Source organism: Meriones unguiculatus, chromosome 4, assembly GCF_030254825.1.
Source record: "Meriones unguiculatus strain TT.TT164.6M chromosome 4, Bangor_MerUng_6.1, whole genome shotgun sequence".
NCBI lineage: Eukaryota > Metazoa > Chordata > Mammalia > Rodentia > Muridae > Meriones > Meriones unguiculatus.
This window is the reverse complement of record NC_083352.1, coordinates 59643014-59651050: the sequence shown is the minus strand read 5'-3', so window position 1 is coordinate 59651050 and position 8037 is coordinate 59643014. Positions and strand designations below refer to the sequence as shown.

Here is an 8037-nt window from a genome sequence, read left to right as displayed (position 1 = left end):
AGGTTATTTAAGCTGTGGGCTGGCTTTCCCCAGGGTCAGAAGATTGTTCATGGTTCCTGAATAAACTGCATTGAGAAGGAAAAAAACAAAACAAAACAAAAAAAAATCTGATAACAGGAAAGGTGGTGTTTTTCCCAGGAAAGAGCAGACTAATGGGTTGTCCACTGCCAAATGGTCAGCCCTGAAAATGTACACATAAGGAATGCTGTATGAGCCCAACAGGTGATATTTAGGGATATATATGTATAAACCCATATATGAAGTAACAATTAATGAAAAAAGAGCCTATAAATTTGAAGGAGAGTACAGAAGAATATGTAAGATGGTTTAAGAGAGGAAAGGGAAGGGAGAAATGTTGTGATTAAAATACAGTTTAAAAAAACAGCAAAAAAGAAATACTAAGTTAGTGTGCAGGCTGTTTCTTTAGACATCTGTCTTTGCCTAGCTTTTTGCCATACATAATTTGATCTACTGTGAGCACAAATCCATGTTTATTTATTTATTTTTTGTTGTTCTTCTGAACACTTAATGTATTCTTTTTTTTCCTTTTTAGGTGAGAAAATTCCTCACTTTGCATGACTTAAGTTTTAACTTGGAAGAAACTTTGAAGATAGGCTTATCCTATCTCCTTCTTTAACACATAGAGAAACTGAGTCACAGCTCAAGTGGTTTAAGTATTAGAAGCAGAATAAGAAGCTGGTGTTCTGAATCCTGAGCCAGTACTCATTCCTTTATGGTTTTATTTTTTTCCAGGTGACTTTACTGGAACTGAACTTAGGCCTAGTTTAACCATGCTAGGTGAGTCTACCACTGAGCTTAATTGTCCAGCCCATGTTTGGCTTTTCAGTTTGAGACAGTGTCGCATTAAGTTGCCAAAGCAGTTTTTGAACCATTGATATTATTGCTTCAGGCATTTGAAAAGCTGGGATTGCAGATCCCTGACACTAGGCTTGGCTTCTATTATGGTTTCAACAATTTCTTAATAAATGCTATTCCTATATTTTAGATAAAGATATTTTAAAGTTATTTATCAATCTTTACGTGTGTTCTATGATAGAACAGAAAATCCCGCCCACTTCTTCCTCGAGGGAGGTTACCATGAGAGAAGGGCTTTGTGCTGCAGGTAATCATATTCTGTGCTTCCTGTTCCCATGCACAGGAAACTCCAGTAGCCTCTCTCTGCAGGCCCCTCACTTCTCCACTAGAGGAGAACATCTTAGGAGTATATTTCTCCTCTTCCGGCCTCTTTATTTTATACCTTTTAAAATCTACTATTCTGAAACTAATAAATAAAATCAACTATTCCTTACCTTTTGCAAGGCTAGTCTATGCTTCATCTGTGGCTGCTTCATCAGACTAATAAGGTAAATATTTATGCGTAAGTTAACAGGCTTAGAAAGATTACGCTATAGGTAGAATATTTATGTGAAAGACTAGAGAAAAAAATAGGAAACAATGAAGGGGCTGGCTTTCTTATTGGAATGATCAATGTAGTCACTTATTTTAATGTTACTTCACTAGCTTTGTGCATTGATATATGTACAATGATATATGTACAGTCCGTCAATTCAGGTGGATCATTTGAATGTGTCCTTTTTGGGCTGGGTGTCACCACTCATACCTGTACTTCTAACATCATAGTCACAAGTTTGAGATCAGCCTGAACTACATAACAAGGCACTGTCTCAAATAATTGAGGGCTTGAGTTTCTGTTTTCATGGTAGGTCACCTTGCCTAGTGTGAAGAAAGCCCCAGATTTGACCCATCATATTGCAAAAGAAATAAAAAATGAAAATAAGAAGTTTCTCTAGTCTATTCAATGGAAAGGAAATTTGATTAGATTTAAAATTTTTGTTTTAAAAACACACTGATAATCCAGTGATTTATATACTAAAGTATGACTCAAAAATTTGATGTCAAGATAAGATATTAGAATAATATATTAAAGGAAAACATCCCTACAGCTATGAGCTAAATCTTTAACTAGAGCAGCAGTTGTCAACCTGTGGGTCATGACCCCTTGGGGGATCAAATGACCCTTTCACAGATATTTACATTAACAGTAACAACATTACAGTTCTGTAGCATTAATGAAATAATTTTATGGTTGGGGGTCACAATAACATAAGCAATGTATTAAAGAGGGTCACAGTATTAGGAAGATTTAGAATCACTGAACTAGAGGAAGATTTAAATATGAAAGTAATTTAAAACTCAATCAAAAAATGATGCTTTAGGGAAAGCTTTATTCGCACCTGTGTATGTGCATGCCCACACATATTCTAACTCAATTCCCTTATGCTTCTGTCTCATCATTGGAATACTGATTCCCTCACTGCAACAGCAGTCTATGTTTCAAAGAAAAATAAACCAGAACATGCAATGTACAATGCTCTTGGTCTTTGTTAAAATAATAATAGATGTTTTTAAGGATAAATGTTTATCTCTTAGAGATTTCAATAGCAAAGCTAATGCAGAATTAAGTGACTATTTTCATATCTAGAAAAAAGACGGGTGACAATTTTCCTAGAAACTGAGTAGTGCTCTTCAGATATTAGTTCTCAAAGAAATACACAGAGCTAAATTAATATACAGATACGCTCAGTAATAAAGAATAATCGAATAATTGTTCAGTAGTTATTTAATCAGTTATTTATTTAAAATTAGTTTGTGACAACCTTTCTGAACCCTTTTCATATCCCCAATTATTGCCCTTAGGATCTTGGGTGCCCGACTGTTGAGCGACATCGTCTAGATTAGCACGAAGAGGAAAAGAGAAAAGGCTAGCCGCTGTGCTACGTGGTCGCAGTCGTTCAGCCAGGATGGTCTTACAAGGCGATCGATGCTTGAGGCAGCCGGCTTGCTTAGAATTCCCTGCACAGCACCTTATGCTCTCATACTCGTTCCCATCCTTCTCCGTCTATGTGGATCGTGAGGATGTTGCCTTGTCTCGTGTTTTATAAACCTTTCTGGTATATAGTAGATTCTTAGTTTATAACAGGTTGAGTGAATGCATAAGCTGAGCATCATTGGGATCTTCTTGGAACGGCTATGCAGATATGGTTTACTAGCAGTGTGAGTTCAAATCTGCCCATAAAGAGGACAGTATGTATTAAAATTTAATAAATTAAATAAATTACTGACCAGGAAACAGTATTTCTATAATAAGAAATGTTCTACAATACTGATTCTGGTTGACTATAGATTTTTTGGCTTACTAGTGTTTCATTTAAAGACACAGTGATAAAAACTTATGTGATTAACCCCAAGTATCCAACAGGATAAGCCTCATTTGACAGAAGGCAGTATGTGGACCCACACGCAGTATGATTTTCACTGAACTATTGATTGTAGTTAAGGGGGTACTTGTGTGCTAAGGCTATACAACTAATTCAAAAAACAAACAAACAAAATCAGCTCAGTGGGCACACTTGTATCAAGTGGAAGTATTTTAAAGAGTTCGTGTTTAGCCGGTCTCTCATCGCACCCTGCCTATGGCGGGCAGCTGCTGGACCCTGTCTCTGTGAATGGCACCATGGGAAAGCAAGCAGTACTGTTTGACACCATTGCATTAGAGAGTGAACAACTTGTGAAAAACATGTCTGGCATCGGGACAGTAGAACTGGAACACAGAGTGCTCCGAGCCCCTCAGGTTTCCTGCTGGGTTGGTGTAACGATATCTTAAGCTAAGTGCAAGTAAATAGGAGAACATGTATGTGTTGTGAATTATGATCCCTGCAAGAAGTACAGAGAGCGTTCTGTCTGCACTGTGTGCTAGGACACAGGGAGGTGTCCATGGCCGGCGGCCTTGTATGTTTGGGAAGAAATGGAAAAGCCAATTTTCATAACTGAGCTCAGCTGGTAGAGAACAGCCCTGAGGAGACACAGCTTCATCTAATGAGTGCTTTCTTATCCCATGATTTCAAGATCTTTGAGTAAAACTGAGAACGCCATGAACCCCAGAATGAGGATCTAATGTCCATGAACACAAAACTCTTTTCAGCCATCAAAACGAGCCCTGCAGAAGGCCACTAGGCCTGAATCCAACCTTTGGGAAATCCATTTGTGTAGCTCCCTTGGCTCCGTTATTGTTTAAATCAGAAGAGCCATGTGCAGTGCTAACTAAGATTATATGGGGAACAGAGAAATGGTGTTAGTTGCTGATAGCAAGGAGGAAAGAACACAAGGCACACAGATGGGCTCAGAACATACCGTTTAAAAGACTGGATAAGACCACATCAAAGATAACAATATTTTTGTTATTGCATTCAATTTTTGGTTGAAAAATAATTGATGTGTATATAATGGTGTAACTGAGTTAGTGGGAAAAAGATACTGGATAAACTGTTCTGTCCAGGTTTACAGAGGAAGATTACAGAAAAATATGTTTTAGAAAGATTTCTTTGGAAACACTTTAATCATAAATATTTTAAGTAAAACTGAAGACGTTTCTTTGCTCAGCGTTTTGCAGATAAGATTGGTTCTGTCACGCAGGGTAGTGTTAACCACGTGATCCTCCTGCCTCTGATTCCTGTGACTCTATACCCAGAAAAATAAGAGCTATGATGCCTAAGGAGAGCTCAAGAGTCACGTGACTAATACCATAAAAAGCTAAAATGTTACGCTCAGGATGCGAGGCTAAGCACTGCACTCAGGGTCAGCTGCTTTGGACCCAGAGAAGAGCATGTCTGATTGCATGCGGGTTGATGCCCCAGGTCCCGTCTCTGAGAAAAAGGTATAGGACGGGTCTGATGCTCTTTGGGTGGATGACACCTAAATGAACATTGGTACAAAGTCCCAATTTATTTCTAATATCAGAGATCAGACCTCTACTCTTGCCTGATGCGTCTAAAACAAAAAGGGGGAACTGTAGAGAGCTGCGGAATGCTATGCCTTAAAGATGGAGCTGGTTTCTGCCTTCCACCTTCCCGATGGTGAGTGCTCTCTGTCACGAACAATTCCACATTTGGCTAAGGCTGAGGATCTGGCTTGCTTCCATGTATGTGGACCTATCTGCATTGCCCACGTGGCATGCCTGGGTTGGCTACCCAGAGGCTATTTAAGGTGTGGGCTGGCTTTCCCCAGGGTCAGATGATTGTTCAAGGTTCCTGAATAAATTGCATTGAAAAAAAAAATAAAAAATGGGAACTTAAAAAAAAAAAGAGTCACATGACTATTGCACACCACACAGTAGGTACAGACAGGATCTTCAGAGTATGTAGCAATAAGTTTGATTTGGTCTGTCGGTATGTAAAATGAGCTTCACGTATTTATTCAAAACAAAAAAAAAAATGTGGGTTGAGTTAGTTAAATGAGACAAAAAGTAAATACATACATAAAGTTGATTATTTCATAGTCTGGATTTATCCTGTGGCTTATATACAGATATCTCAGCTCAGGACAGAAGTCATCAGTGGTACTTGCTCTCTTTGTACCCTGCTTTCTGTTGGCACCTGACTTCTCATTCAGGTAGATTCAGATTGGGAATCTCAGACTTTAGTCTCAGAATGTAAATTTAGTTTATGCTTCCTAATCAGCAGTGTGTATGTTTCCTAGTTTTACTTGATCATCACTGTGTTTTCTTTATTTGTGTGTATGTGTGTGTGTGTGTGTTTCTTCCTTTCTTGGGCTCCTGACTGCAGGTAAATAAGCAAACTATTAGGATACCCTGATGTCTTTGCTAACTGAAGTTTTTGGTGTAGTAGTGGCAATCAATGAAGTTTACTAATTTACTAATATCTATAAAGACCATTAAGTCCTAAGCTCTGTCAGCCTATGAAGATTGGCACTTTCTCTTTAAGAAGTCACCTCATCTAATCACAATTTCCCACCTCCATGCGCTAATGGTAGATATGCAGAATCATTAGTTAAATTAATTGTTTCAAGTGCTCGGTATTTAGAATGTTGTAAAGTGTAATGGAATTACTGAGTTGAGAGCAATTAATCGGATGTACTTCAAACATATTCCTACCAAATGCTATGCCTGGCATTCTTTCTGGACACTTAAAGACTACCAAAAACTACCTTGATGAATTAACACCATCAAAACAAACCGTCTAGAACAGATTAAAAATGCTTTGATATGTTGCATTGAAGCACCCCACAATCTAAAATGACGTTGAAGACACTGCCTTCTATGTACTTTGGCTGGGCTTCATATTTTTAAAGGGAGGAGAATGAGAATTGAAAATAACTTTCCAAAAGTTTTGATTGACCAGGAAGGATGGCATGATGTCCTCATTCCTCCTGTCTAGGAATCCTGAATTACATAGAGACTGGATATTTGTATCCTCCTTCCAGGCTGCAGCTGTGACAATTGAGGTGGTATATGTGGGGAACCTCAGGATTTCAGTGAGGGGTGAGGAATGCACAGAACTTGAAAGTAAATTGCAGTAGTCACATTCCACTCCCTTCTCAAGCCCTGCTTTTATTGTACATAGGAATGTGGCTCCAGTCAAGCCAGGTACTGTGATATCCAAACTAATTTTAATGTGTGAAATTTTACAAGAAATAATCATGTAGTTAAATATTCATAACAATCTTCAAGTTTAATGGCTTAAACAAAACACATTTGTGGATTTCCAAAGAGCCACATCTGTGTTAGATGCTACCCACCCCGTATGTATTATGCTATCAAATAAGAAGGATGTTTAAATAGTGTCTTTTGTCAATGCTTATGGTCAAAAGAAATGTTTCTCTTTTGTAAAGAAATTATGCCATCCCATTAATAGACAGACAGGTTCCTCTTGAGTTGCAACCACACATTCATTCACTGGGATGGATATAAGAAGATGTGTTTTCTTCTGGTTACAGCCAGGTTAGTTGTAAATTACTGATAATTAAATATTAAGAAAAGGTCTAAATTGTATTTAAGGAGTTATGCTATTGACACTCTCCCTATTACCATGTTTACTGTGTTATAAACCCAAGTGTGTGCGTGTGTGTGTGTGTGTGTGTGTGTGTGTGTGTGTGTGGTGTATTGGGAGCCTCAATGTAAAAGAGACTACTTAGATATGTTACTTTTCTAGATTCTTGCTTTCAAATTCAAATATTATGTTTGACTAAGTTGAAGTTAAAACTTTTGTGTGGGTAGAGGATGGGAAGGGACAAGGACACAGATGCTGTGAAAAAACTCGTAATTCCCTGAGGAGAAGAAGAGAAAATCAGAGAATTACAAGTGCGTCATTTAGCTCCTTTGGTACAGTGTCTGCTTGGCATATAAAGGAAAGAGTGTGGAGTACCCATCATGCTCTACTTCTGTAACGTTTGCTCTGGGATCCAGAGAACCAGAAAGTCACCTTTTGGTCTTCAGGTTATCCCAAGTTAAAAAAAAAAAAAAAAAAGACAATGTATTTCTCCAAAGCTAATTTTTACATAGTTTTGAGATCTATAAATCACTTAAAGATTAAAATAAAATCAAAATCAAGTCTATAACAAAATAGAGCATGTTGCCCTCCGTCCCCATAATTTACAGAATGAATGAATTACAGAATCACCATGGCTTCGTGGTTAGCCACCCATTAAATGCCTAGCTTAGTGGAACAGTCTCCTCTCATTCTGGAACTCATCATGTTTATTTCCATGGATTGATCTTTCTATCCAATTTAGCTCTGCATTTAATTTAAATGAAAAAGCAGCTCTGGGCTAATTCATTATTTAAATTGCTGTCCCCACACTCCCTTTGGATACTGAGGCATCTATATTCCTAGAAATGTGACATATATACATGTAAGGCTGCAGTTAGGAGGCAAAACGATGAATGAGTCAAATGTTAAATTTAGGGCTGGTGAATGAATTATACATGGAGCACCGCCCTTGCATGTGTCCTCGACACGTGGTCTACTGTGACTGAAATGTTAACTTTATACTTGGCTCACAGTTTTACTCTCATGTTCTAGAAAAAAACTAACATAGATGAAATACTTGAAGATAAATGTTATAGATTAAAAATATAGACCAAGTGTTAAAAGAAATTAAACATAACCTAGGCAGCATCTTATACAATTGATTGTTCTCCTGGTACGCAATAGTCGACTT

The 8037-nt window shown here is 37.8% G+C and overlaps 1 protein-coding gene across 7 annotated transcripts in view; it reads right to left on the bottom strand.

Annotated features, from left to right (window-relative positions):
- The window catches only part of Marchf1 (membrane associated ring-CH-type finger 1), an 862889-nt gene that overhangs the window by 38235 nt on the left and 816617 nt on the right, over positions 1 to 8037 (bottom strand). The gene's annotated exons all lie outside the window — the stretch shown is intronic.